The sequence below is a fragment of the Nicotiana sylvestris genome, chromosome 2, assembly GCF_000393655.2.
Source record: "Nicotiana sylvestris chromosome 2, ASM39365v2, whole genome shotgun sequence".
Lineage (NCBI taxonomy): Eukaryota > Viridiplantae > Streptophyta > Magnoliopsida > Solanales > Solanaceae > Nicotiana > Nicotiana sylvestris.
In genome coordinates, this window is record NC_091058.1 from 33,152,233 (window position 1) to 33,166,723 (window position 14,491).

The following is a 14,491-nucleotide window of genomic DNA, read 5'->3' on the forward strand; positions in this document are numbered from 1 at the left end:
TTTGGGGATTTGGACCTCGATTTGATGTCCGATTTCAAAACAAATTGTATATTTGGGTTCGTGGGAGAATGGGTAATCGAGTTTTGGTTCGAACCTCGAGTTTTGACCATGTGGCCCGGGGGCAATTTTTGAATATTTGGGAAAAACTTTAGAAAACCTATTTTTATGCATTGGAATTGATTTATTTAGCATTTATTGATATAGTTAAGTAACTTGTGGCTAGATACGAGCGAATTGGTAGTGGAATCAAGAGGTAAAGCAATAGTTGAGACTTGAATTGTGTTCGTGACATCGAGGTAAGTGTTTGATCTAACCTTAGCTTGAGGGATTAAGAGTTGTGTCCTATTTGCTATGTGTTATTTGTTGAGTACGACGTATCGACATGGTGACGAGTATCTATACATTGGTATCAAGCATTACCGTGAGTCTTATATTATGATTATTATGACTCAGTTTGTATCGTTCATGCCTTTTGTGATGATTTCTATTGTTGAGCAAAGCTTGTGGAAGTAGTATTGGTAATTGAATATTGAGGAGTTTTGGCTCAAGTTGTAAAATGAATTGTGGAAGTAAAATTGGTAATTGAACCTTATAGAGCATTGGCTCAAGTTGTGTAGTGAGTTGTGAAGTAAACGTGAAAAGACAAAAGGATTATTATATTGTCTCCTTTGCTGGGATGTTGTTGCTTTTAATGCTATCTCCCTTGTCGGGATGTTGATATTCTTGATATTGTTCCCTTACCGGGATATGATTGCTGTACTATTGTTCCCTTTCCGGGATTCTATTATGATTTCATTTTTTCCCCTTATTTCTTGTGATTGTTGATTGGGTGAGGAAGAGTGTTAAAGCACGAAGGGTGATGTCGTGCATTGTTTTGGCGAGAGAGTGTTAAAGCACGAAGGGTGATGTCGTGTATGATTTTGTGAGGTAGAGTGTAAAGGCACAAAGAGTGATGTCGTGCCGCACGATGTACAATTCTGTGCCGATTATATTGATTTTATGGTGCGGATGAGAGTAAAAGTATGAAGGGTGATGTCGTGCAGATTATATTGATTCTTATGGTGAGGGCGAGAGTAAAAGCACGAAGGGTGATGTCGTGCACTTGTTTGATTTCTGATTCTTGTTGATAATTGAATTATGGTGTTCCTTGTATTTACCTACTGTCCTTCTATTATCATTTGATGTTTCCCCCTCCCATTCTTAACTGTACACTCCTGCTTTTATTTTCCGTTGTATATGATTTAATTGCACAGGTTTATTTGGTAGTTTGTTCCTATCCTCATCACTACTTCGCCGAGGTTAGGCTAGGCACTTACCAACACATGGGGTCGGTTGTGCTGATACTACACTCTGCACTGTGTGCAGATCCCGGTGCAACAACTTTTGGACCTTAGCTTGGAGTTGCTGCCTTCAGTCCATTCGGAGATCCAAGGTAGTCCTGCAGGCATCCGTAGGCCCTGCCGTCTCCCTCTATCCTTTCATCTTGTTTCATTTATGTATTTCAGAAATAATGTTGTATTTATTTTTTGGACCTTGTTTGTAGTATTCCTAGACCGCCTGTGAAGTTGTGACACTAGTTTTGGGTAGTATTTGTTTAAAAAATTGTATTGAAAATATTTAAATTGTTTCATTTGTTTCTTCCGCTTGTTTAAATTTCGTTGTTATAAACTGTTTGATTAAGGATTAAAAATGAAAAAAAAGTAAATTGTTCAAATGGTTGGCTTGCCTAGCTTCCACTAGTAGGCGCCATCATGACTCCTGAGGGTAGGAAATTTGGGTCGTGACAAGTGAACAGTTGTAGCTAAGCCTTAATTCTCTGTGGGATTCGACTCCGAACTTGTAAACCGGATTATATTTGCAACGACCGCTTAGTCATTTTTATAAGGCATAGTTGGGCGTGATCAAATTTTGGCATCGTTGCTGGGGAACTAATGGGTGTAGCTGTAGGTGTACATATTGCTAGGTTTCAAGTTTGAAATTTTATTTTTATTTTCTTGTATTTGATTTTTTTTTTGACTTGAGAGACATGACATCTTGGAATTATGAGAGTTTTGATATTGGTAATTCTACTTTTGATCCTCCTTATGCATATTGTGGAGGAAATCACCCAGGGCAAAATTATCAAAATATTCCCAAGAGAGAGTTATGTGCACCAACTCAATCTTATGTATGGAATGTGTGTGATATATATGGTGTTCAAGATGACCACTTTCATGGTTGTGCTTATATTTCTTATCTTCCCCTAACCCCTTATTTTGATGGTACTTCTTTTTCTTGTGAAGTTAATAGGAACAAAGAACCTAGGGATGATGACCTGAAAAAGATCGAGGATATGCTAAAGTGCCTTGTGGAACAATATGATGAGATACAACTGCGGGTACAAAGGCAAGATGCAACTACTCACAACTTAGTGGCTCAAGTGAGTCAACTAGTTTAAGCTTTTAATGCTCAATATGCCAATATTATAGATAGTAGCCAGGAGCAGTGTGCATTAGAGATGGAAATTGAGGCGCCAACGGAGGGGTCCAAATTTGAGGATGTCGATATTGAAGAAGTAATACTAGAGTCAACCAGGGACGTTGAAGATACAAATTTAGTTGACTCTAGTGCGATTGGTATGGAGGAGGTTAAAAATCTTGAAGTTCATGTATTTGAGCACGTTGGATCTCATTCTAAACACTTCTCTACATTATGTTCAGATGGTGAAATGGAAACTGATCTGTATGAGCCAATGCAAGAGTCAAAGGAAGAGGTAGATGAGCCCTATATTCTGAAATTTTCAAGGCCGTCTGGGCAAAGTGACACCTCTCGGTTGAAAGCCAAAAAGTTCATAAAGTATCATTTAATTTTTGGCTTGCAACAATTTGTATCGGCCCAAGAGCATGATCATAGAGAAGAATCAAAACTTGGGATCCAATTCATAAGTTCGAAGTGGAGGCAGAAAGTGATTCACATCGTGCCGCGACGTAAAATCAAGCGCTTGTTGGGAGGCAACCCAGCTTTACTGCTTTATTTTTTTTAATTGTATTATGCTTTTAGTATCGATTTTTGATTTTCTAGGAGCATGGAAAGCAAAGCTATTGGAAGGATGCAACATCAAACCAGATGGTTGGAACTAAGTGTGAATTACCCGCACGAAGGACCAGGCCTGTGAGAAGTCTTAGTACCTCATGAGCTGCTAGTGTTTCGACCTTAGGCCTACCAGGGAGTTTCTTTTACCCTCTTATTAGTTATGATGTGCATTGGGAACAATGCACAATTTTAAGTGTGGGGTGAGAAGATTGTCTGGTTGACTTTCTATGATATTTTAGCTGTGTTAGTTTAATTGAGTAATTCTTTTTTTTTTTAAAAAGATTGGACTTTTTCCGACGATGGATATTTTAGATAATTTTCTTGAGGGATTTAAGTCTAAAGAAAAAAAAGATAAAAAGATTTTCTTTGTAGGTAGTGTAGTAAGTCCCCCTTGGTTTTTCTTTGTACCGTGGTTCTTTTCCAAGGGTTTTGTTTGAAACAGGTGTAGTTAGTTTTATTTTTTTTAGGAGTAGGAGCTAGTATTAGATGAATTGATTTCAGCAATATCTCTTGACTTTGTTATGCCTTGATAATAGCGAGTACTTTAGTTGTGACGCTTAAGCTTAGTTTTTGGACTCTAGTATAAGTACCTTAAATCATAGATTATTAAATTTGCTTGACTGCTTTGACTGGAGTGTCGTGATAAAACCAATCCTGAGTGAGTTCTTTGCCATGTGTGTGTAAGGTTTTGTGTTATTCTGTGCGTTGCATTTGATGTCTAGAACTTGCCTCGTGTGTTTGCAAAGCGAAATAGTAATTTTGTTCAGTCTTGGAAGTGATATAGACGTTTCTTTGTTGAGCCATATATGTATTTTACCTGCCTAATTGTTATGTATTGTAGTTAACCCCTTTGAGCCTGTAATCCTGTTTCTTTGGCAACCACATTACAAGCCTTACTCATTTGTTTGAATTAACCATCTATTTGAACATTTTCACCTCTTATGAGCACTTGAATTGTAATGAACTTTGTAAAAGTTAAACTGTGGGGTGGTTGATTTGGCTTTTGAGTGGAGCTATGAAATAAGGAGAAAGGTGCAATGTGTTGGAAAAAATAAAAGCCACTTGAATTGAAAAAGAAAAAAAATTAGTTGTATTGCTGTGAAAAATAAATCTTGATGGTGGTGTTTAGTGATATACTTGTGCTTAAAGAAGTATGGAGTTAATATATATTGATGTAAAAGTGGAGTTATGGTTTGACATAAGTGTGAGGTTTTAAATGTTAAAATGTATGTATTAAAGTGCTTAGGGAGGTGTAGTCACTCTTATATCTAGATGTGTCCTACCCGTCCCTCAGCCTACATTATAACCAAATAAAGTCCTACTTGATCCTAGACTGAATGAGCTCGATTAGTAGAGTAGTACACTACGGGCAAGCCTATGGTGCATTTTTTTGTGGCATATGAATGTTGTTTCTGAGAGTGAGTGAATTCTTTCTATATTGAGTTCCTAATTGTTCTTAACTTTTATATTGTGTGGAATTACTTTCTTTTATTATGTGAGAGCACTTGATTCATGAAGGAAATGTAATATCAGTGACCTCTATGTTAGACTAAGTGAGTGAGTTGTGAATAATGCGTGGTACTTGTGAGTCAAATCTTGAGGTGAAGATATTACGTTTTTGTGCTTAGTCTATTTTAAATATTCTTGGTGTGATGAGTTAGGAGAATTGTTCAAAAAAAAAGGTCGTGTCTATATAAAGTGTAGTTTAATTGCTCGAGCACGAGCAATGGTTTAAGTGTGGGGTGTTGATGATAGGCTATAATTGCGTATTTTAGTAGCTTATTACACTCTAATGTACTGCACTTTAATTGAGTTTGAGCTTTAATCACTAGTGTTTTGCACTAATTGTGTATTTTATGCCTTGTAGGAGTGATTCCGAGCTATGTAGATATTATGGAATGAATTCAAGTGATTTGGAGCTTTGAAGTCTGAGTAAAAGCCCAAGGAATTAAGCCGGGATCGTGTTAGAGGATCAACGGATGATAGTTAAGAACGAAACGGAGAATCAAGCGGGCATATGATGCATTGTCTAGTAAAATGCACATAACTCTTCGCTCAGAACTCCGTTTGGGTTCCACAATATATCGTTGGAAAACTATTTGAAAGGGCTACAACTTTTATGTTTTGCATTTTCGTGAATTCCTACTACCGCAGCGCACGGTGCGCCACGCCTATGAAATTTTCTACAGCCTGTCAGAATCAGCAATCTGAACTTTTCCATTGCCGCCCTGCATGGCGCGTCTCCCCATGCGGCACAGTAGTGCAAATTTTATAGAGTGATTGCCATATTTCGCGCAGGAGAAGGTATTTTTGTCTGGGCCCGACCCTACTTGGTATAGATACATGTAAAAACGCTATTTTGAGAGGGGGACATACTTTTGACACACTTTAGACCTAAGGAGGCTAAGGAGACAGGGGGTTCGACCTAAGGAAGCAAGAACACACTAGGAGCAAAGCGGGGAATTCTTCTACGATTTTTTCACTTCCTTCTTCCTATTTACATTATTGGTTATGAATTCTAATATTGTAGTTATGCATACTATTATGAATAGCTAATTTGTTATCTAGGGTTTTGATAGAACCCATTCGAGGATAATTTTCCTGTTACGTTAATATAGATTTGCCGTAGTATTTTCTCTATTTGTTCAACTACGTATTATTGTGGTTGGTTGAAGAGCTCTCAATCGACTATGTCTATTTAGTGTGTATTACTAGGGAGAGAGTGAATATTTAGGTAGTTGTTGAACAACATCACTCCTAACGTATATGACAGATCAATACAGAGGGTTTAAAGATGGGATTAGGGATAACGAAACCTTGGGTGCGATCCGAGTGAGCCGTACTTAATGCCAGCTAGCATAATTTGGGAGAATATGTCTAGTAAATTGTGGTAATTACTCGGCGAGAGTTACGGCAGTCAGAGCGCTCATGATCGGTAGAATATACTTAGTGTGACCACGTGATTTTTGTTTCGCGAGACAATCGCTCCAAAAGAAATAAAAAATAACAACAATTGATCCCGTTGTACAATTTTGAGATTTTTACATGGCACTTCGTTAATTGTTTATGACTTTGGCCCATTTTTACTTTATTAAAACAAAATACAAAAAATGTACGTGTCATGCAGGATCTGAACTGTAACATGATTGTTAAATAGAAAAGCATGAACGGGCATCTTTGCCTTTGATTTTGTTCTGTTTAATTTTTACCTGTTTTGAGTCATTTTAATGTGTGTGCAAATAATTGTGTTAGGTGTTTATTTTAATTTGATTTTACTTAGTTTTGTATTTTTATAATAAAAGAAAAGAAAAAAAAAAGAAAAAGAAAAGAGAAGACCCCTTCCGGACTTGGGCCAATTTGTTAAATTGGCCCAACAAACTCAACCCAAAACCTAGGTCTGCCCGGTCCAGTCCAGATGATGCCCAGAGAGAGTCCAAACGACGTCGTATGGATACAGTTTGATCTGGGCCGTTGATCTCAGATTGATCAACGGCCAAGATCACATTTCCTATACCCACGAACAGAACCCGACCCGTTTCCACCCGGACCGACCCAAACCCCTTCAGGTTGAAACGACACCGTTACCCATCAGCATAAAAATCCTGGCCCTTCATCGCAGCTCATCCAACAGCCAAGAATCGACCCCTCACTAACTATATAAGCCTAGGCCTTTACCCTGCCCCCCTATCCTAACCCCCAGGCCTTAGTCGTCCCCTCCACAGACCTCAGTCCTCCAAACCCTAGCCGCCCCTGTATACTTTCGCCATTAAAGCCGGCGGCATGGATGCCGGTGACCTTCCCCTAAACACCATAGAACCCCCATGCCATCCTGAACCTAAATCTACCAACCACATACTTCGAATCACCCCCAGGTCCTCGAATCTTCATTTGAAGATTCGAGTCAAAACTCGATCTACACCAACCAACCCCAGCTTCATACCAGACACTCCCCAGACCCTCTCGTGACCAAACCATACTTGGTTTGGTCCGAATCTGATCAGGGAAGCCTGAATCCCAGATCTAAGTTTGAAAGTTTTGTGTCCTTCGTCACTGGCCCATGCCAGTCCGAGCCAAAGAGATTAAGGTCTAATGGACCTTAATCGAAGTGTTTCTCATCTGAGAAACACTTCGATTAAAGTCCGTTCAGCCTTAAGAGAGGTCTGTCCAAATCCGAGTTCAAATTTTTAACTTTGCAAGCTTTAAGGTGAGTTTGTTTTCTTTCCTTTATTTGTTTTAGTCCGTGTGATTTGTTTTAAATATCTGGTCATGTTTTGTTTCAATTTGTGTCTTTAAATTTTACCACCTTCTGATTGACCACTTTGCCTGAACCACTGTGTTTTGTTTGAACCCCTCCTATTCTGATAAGACATGTGTATTGGTTGTATCCCAAATTTGTACTGACTTACTGATTCCTCAAAGTATAATCCTGCTTAATCAGTATAAGTCGAGTCATGTGTCCCATGCTTTTGAATGTCTGATTTGGCTACGTTTGTGTATGTTAATGCTAATATAGTCGAGTCGACATGTGTCGTCAATTAGTTTCAACTGTCTGAACAAAGTTAAATCGATTTGCTTCTATTGAACATTTGCCTGAATCAATTAAGAGCCAGTTTAGTTCACTTATAGCTGTTGGATTGTTTGTGCTTAGATTCTGAATTGGAAGGCATGTGCACTCGTGCACAGCATGTGCATTGGTGCATCTCATGTGCTTTGTGCACAGCCTGTGGCCTGCATAAAGGTCCTTTGTTTAATTTTAAAAATGGTTTGACAGCATATGCTGTCAACATATTCTACTGCCCATACCCTGCTTTAAGTTTAAAAAGTATTAAACCCTTTAAAAGTAAGTCTGCCAGGGAATGTTGATGGGAGTTATATACTTAAATAACTAATTGGGATCTGAAAAGGAAAAAGACACATGGGAGGGGTACGGTGACATTTTGAAAAACAGGCTGTTAAAAGAGATGGTGTTGAGGCTATAAAAGGAGGAGGACCAGACAAAAAAAAGGGACAGAATTAGAGGAAGGGAAGAGAAAAACAGATAGACTGTGAGGAATTCTTTGAAAAAGAGAGTTGGAATACACACTAATTAGAGACACACAGATAGAGCACACAGAGATAGGGAGAGATACTAAGAGGGAATATCTTGAAGTTCAAATTTTTGAATCCAGAAAACTGGAAAAGAATCTGTCTGATAACTCAGACAAACAAAACCAGAAATTGCTTCCTTTCCTTTTGTTTCTGACTTCAACTAAATCCGGACCTATTCTGTGCAATACTGAGTTCTCACAAAAACTGAGTCTGCTTGTTTATTGTTTGTTCTACTCGAAAGTTTAGTTTAGTTGAGGTTGATCTCACTCCAATTGTTTGAGAGTTGTAGTTGCTACTCTACTGTTTCTTGTTGCTGTTGCTATACTGCCCTGCTGCTACTGTTGGTGCTGTTACTGCTGCTGCATTTGTTCATTGTTACTCTACTAATTGCCCCTTTCTTCAATTGCAAATATTCCCAGGTACACAATCTTTGAACCTTGTATTGTTGAAAGTTTGAAGTTGAAGCAGAAATAAAGAAATGAATACCAGTTTATGTTATAGCATTGGTGTAAAAAGATAGTTCGAATGTTAGTTGGGCCTGTATTTTACTGCGAACTGCAAATATTCTGTATAAACTAGCATACATTCTGTTTAAGATGAACTGTTAGATAGCATGGCTCAACAGTAATGATAGTATGACATAGACAGCATGTTTTGATTTAGTATACATTCAGTTCAGTATAACACTTGTTTGATTTAGTATGACTGTATAGCATAGAGTCATGGTAGCACTTGTATGCATTTTGCCTAGACCACTGAATTGACAAAACTGTGGTACTGGGTCCGGAATAAATGTATCCCAAACAAACTCCCATACAGTCACATTAAGAGTCTGGCTATGAATGCCAGTTCTCCTGTCAGTTTATTCGTTCCAATGCAGGTTCGATACTGGGTTTCGGTATAGATTCTTTTGATGATTGTTGAGAAAAACTAATAATCCTTTTTGAGTTCAATTAGTAGTAATTTTCATAATAAACAGCCGATTTCTTTTATCAATTTCAAATAGTTTAGAGTGTTAAGAATAGAACTTGGAGGTCGTTAAACATAACTCAATATATGTTGTTAGTTTGTTTGCAATCTCACTTAGCGAATTAATAAGCATATTCACTTGTTGAAGACAAAGCATGCGGTAACCCTCACCTCATGAACAATCAATCAGGTAATCAAACAAGTTTAGGTTCGGCAAACATAATAAGGATTCAGTCCGTATTTGTCCAAACCAGCAAAATTCGGCATCATCCTTTTCTTTAAAGATAAATGTAGTAAAGACGTAGTCATTGTAGGGTACCCTTCTAAAATAATGAGACGAGCCTCGCCGAATAAAAAGGCAAATTGCGGGGCCCTCAATAATTGGTCATAATAAATACTTAGAATTTGGGATGGACTGTTTAGTGAATTCCACTGCCTTCCCCAAAGATAATAACGCGTTAGACTTTTTAGGCGCGACTTAATTAAATTACATTCTTAAATTCGGGTGCGCATTTATGTGACCCAAATTCAAATCTCAACGGAGTCGAAATGTGTTAACAACTACGGGTGCATTGATTGTGACGTGGTTCGAGATGCATTTTCACGACGTTGCAATTCTATAAAAATAAATGATAATAATAAAAGCGGTTTAAACTTAATAAAAGCACGTAAGTCATAACATGTATTTAAATCAGATATTTAGCCATTATAACAATTTAAGCGACCGTGCTAGAACCACGGGATTCGAGGGTGCCTAACACCTTCCCTCGAGTCAACAGAATTCCTTACTTAGAATTTCTGGTTCGCAGACTTCATTTGGAAAAGTCGAAAATTTCCTCGATTTGGGATTCAAGATAAACCGGTGACTTGGGACACCAAAAGCTAAACCTTTCCCAAGTGGCGACTCTGAATTAAATAAATAATCCCATTTCGAATATTGTCACTTAAATTGGAAAAACTCCCTCGCGCATTTAACCCTTCGGGGCGGGCGCGCAAAAAGGAGGTGTGACAGCTCTGGCGACTCTGCTGGGGATGCAAAACCCAGAACCACTGGTTCAGGGTTCAAGAATTCGAGCTTAGAATAATTGTTATATTTGGCTTTATTATCTGATCTTTATTACATATTTTTGCATAACGTGCTAAATGTTGTCTTTTACCGCTTTGATATTATCTGAACTGTATATAAACTGTGCCGAAACCCTTCTCTCTTCACCTCCGGGGAGAAGCTCGCTGGTCGAGACTCCCTATTCTGTTAGTGTCAATACCCGAAATAAGAAAGAGGACGGATAAGTTACGAAGCCGGACGGCCTTTTGGTTCCCGGTAAGTTGCCCCTCCTCGACTCGAGTTGTCCGCTCGGGTACACAGTCTAGAACAAATACCAAGGTTTAAACCTAGTATAACTCGACTTCATGCCGGATCCCTAGTAGGAACGCTTATTTGCATCATGTTGCATTTGACTTAGGGGGCTCAACACAGGGGTTGGGTCCGTCTAGGACAAGCAACCAGAAATGAAAAGGCCACCCTGCTGCATCTTATTTGTTTTGCGCATTTATTTGCTTCGGTTCCGCATGTTGATCGGTTTCTAAAAAAAAAAAAGAAAAATAGCAGCGTAGGGAGATAATTACTTATTTTGGAAAAATAAAACCAATGTCCAAGTAGTGTCGAAACCTCGTCGGAATTTTTCTAAAAAAAAGAATAAAACCAAAAGTTGCCTTTTAGTCTGATTAAAAAAAAACATATAAAAATTGTTTCTTTTCTTTTAAGAAAAAAAGAGGGTATTTATTTCAAAAAAATAAAAAAAAATGGAAAACTCATAATTCAAAAAAATGTGTTGTTTCTTTTGTAATACCCTTTTATAAATTCGGACTAATAGTCCAAATATTGCAAAAAAAAAAAAACAAAAAAAAATATTTTTAGTATTTATCTTTCTCAAAAAACAATAAAAATGCTTATTCTTGATTACTAGGTTTATTTGATTTTCTCTATTCGCAATATGACCGAACTACGCCGGTTTGATTCTCGCACGGGGTGAGATACGTAGGCAACCCTCGGCGGGTCCAACCTCCCGTTTTCAAAAAAAAATCTAGATAATTTTAATTTTTTGAGTCTAATAAAGTTTATCGCCTTAAATAAATGTGCAGGATGAGCACGATACAAAATGAATCGTTTTCAATAATGACCAAGATCCCTTTTGAGTTGCGATTATGGTGGAACGACTTAGGCAAAGAAGGGCAAGGCAAAGTGAGGAAATATCTGAAAAATCTCCCGGATTTACTAGACATTCAGCCTCGGGGTGATATTATCAGATCATTGGTCACTTACTGGGACTCGGCGCACAATGTATTCCATTTTTCAGACTTCGAACTCACCCCGACGCTGGAGGAAATAGCGGGATACATTGGGGGTGATGAAGCTCCGTTAAGGTTCAAGTACTTGATTGCACCTAGAGCCGTCACGGTACACCGATTTTTGGACTTTCTGAAAATACCCCGAACATTTCACCATCCAGATCTTGCCAAAGGCTTCTGCAGTCTCCATCTCATGTATGCTAGATACGGTCATGAGGGTGGGTTCAATAAGCCGGATTTCAAACTATGTAGTAAAGGCAACCGGCAAAAATGGGACGAACACAGGCAATTGGCTTTCATGACGGCTTTCTTAGGTCTTATAGTGTTCCCAAGGAAGGACGGCAACATCGATCTAAGAATAACTGGGGTTGTCAGTACTTTGCTTACCCAAGATAAAAGTACTCTGGCGCCTATGATTATGGCTGACATTTTCCAGGCTCTCACTGTTTGTCGAGCCAGGGGTGACTTCTTCGAAGGATGTAACCTACTGTTGCAAGTATGGATGACCGATCATTTATGTCATCGCTCCTCACTTGTGGGTTATGGTTCGCCAGAGAAAACTTGTATTGGAGAATTCTACACGAGAATCAAAGGGCTCAATTTACCTGAGGGAGTCACATCATGGACCTCATTTCTCCGAACTCTCACTGCCAGCCAAATCCAATGGACGCTCGGATGGTCACCTATCGAGGAAATCATATACATGCCGGCAACCCGGCCTCACTTTCTGTTGATGGGACTGAAAAGTATCCAACCCTATGCACCGTATCGGGTTTTGAGGCAACTTGGGAGGTACCAAGTGGTACCGAAAGATGAAGATTTGAGTACCCAAGTGATTGAAATCAGTCCGCACGGTCATTTCCCTGAAGAAGAAGTTCGCCAAATCTGGAGTGAATGCCAACATCTGACAGCAAACACTTGTGTGATCGATACGGCAAAAGGGGAAGTCGCCCCAGGATATCACGCTTGGTTTAGAGGTAGCCTGTCTTACGAAAGACCGGCTAAGAGGCCGCATCTCAAAGATTTCGTAGAATCATCCCAAGGGCAATGGAACTGGTTAGCAAAAGAGAAGGGTTATCGAGCAGAGATTGGCGATTTGAAGCTACAAATAGATAGTTTGAAATTCGATAACAGCGTACAAATCGCGGCGGATCGAAGCGAAAAGAATAGGTTGATCCAAGAGAATGAAGAACTTAAGGCCCAAGTCCAAAAATTGAGATTGTCTCTTGATGAGCAACCCAGAAGTCAATCAGACCAGCGGTTGATAAAGGGTTTGAAAAGAGAGATCACGGAATGGCGAGACAGGTTAGAAGAATCCGAAAAGGTCATGACAGAATTCAAGGCACGGTGGGAAACAAGAGTAGATAAGCATCGCCGATGTTTGAACCAATTGAAACGTGATCACGAGAAGGCTGTTTCCAAAATAAAAAGGGAGATGGCTACACTTGAGTTTAAAGCAGTTAAGCAGGCCAGGGATTTCCAAATGGAGAGTAGATACTGTTACGACTTGTTGGCCCAAATGAAGGAAGAAGTGCGGCAGTTGAGGGATCAGCACATACAGGACTCACAGGTATTCAAGACGAGCAGTGATCAGATAAGGCACCTACTCATAGAGAAGAAGCAAACCAGAGATAGGATCAAGGCCATTGCCCATGCCATCACCAGACGATGTCTACGATGTGAGAACATGTCCAGCGCTACCGTCCTCTCGGCAGTAATGGGTTATGTCAAGCAGACTATGCACGAGCTGGAGCAACTTGAGAGGGATCTCACGCCTAGGACCGCGGCGAGGCCGAACGATGCCCCGCGGAAACCAATTTTTAAAACCATAATGCATTCATAGGTCAAATCTGTATTTTAGCATCTTCTGCCTGTTTTTTCATCAAGGTGATTTTCAGTCTATTTTGAGTCTAGGTTCATTTTCCAAGTTTGCTTTTTCTTTTGCAGAATGTAGCTTGTAATAGAACATTTCAACAATGAAGAGGTTGTTTCTTTTACGTCCATTTGTGTTTTTCGAACTACGTAATGATCTGATTCACGTAGGCATCGTGATACGTAGGCAATCCTCATCGGATCCGGTCGCATTACTACAATAAATAAAAATATATATATATATATATATATATATATATATATGTATAATAAATAAAATAAAAGGAAAACAAAAGAGAAAAAGAAAAGAAAAGAAAAAAAAGGGGAAAAAACTAATAAGAGAAAAAATGCCGGAATGACGCATGCTCTCGTAGCAAACATATAGTAATCCACTTAACTGTATAGGTGCATCATGCCCAACGTGAGATTAACTATCTATTATTTGCTGCAGAATTAACCGTGCGTTTGTCATTGAGCATTTTTCCCAGGGTTTTTGAAAAGACGGTTGGTTTGGTGAAAGTCTGGCCTCGCACTCATACTTCACGAGGTCAAGGAGAGGTGTTCAACTACCTATTGTTAGGACCAGAAGCAGTACTCACACTTACTTCACCAGGTCAAAAGGAAGTGTGGAAATGTCTTCGGAAATTCCATTGCAAACAGTCCCCGTCTCTGAGGAGAGCTCAATCTCAGCCGTCCTCACACCTGAATCCGCAACTGCGGAGGAAAATAGGATCCTACGGCTCCGCATGTTGGAAATGCTGGATGACTGGAACAATGGGAAAGAGCCGCCAAGTGTCGTCCCCGGATTCCCTGAACTATTCTCCAGGTCAAGTGGGACTTCTAATGTTCCCATAAATTACCCTGCTACCCCATTTGGGTACCCAGCCACCTCCGCCTTCTCTGCAGGATCACCTTCTGAGCCTCATCCCCGAATGTCGGCCAATGATGCAAGCATGAACATCTTTACTGCATCGCCTTGCCCAGCTACGGCACAGCCTGCCACGTACAAGCCAAGCCTTGACTCATCCTCTTTTACATTCCAAGCACCGTCGTTCTCAATGGAACCAAATAGGTTCGCTACCAGTACTAATCCTCTACCGCCTCAGTGCGAGCTTGTACCAGGGCAGGATCAGAACCCCAG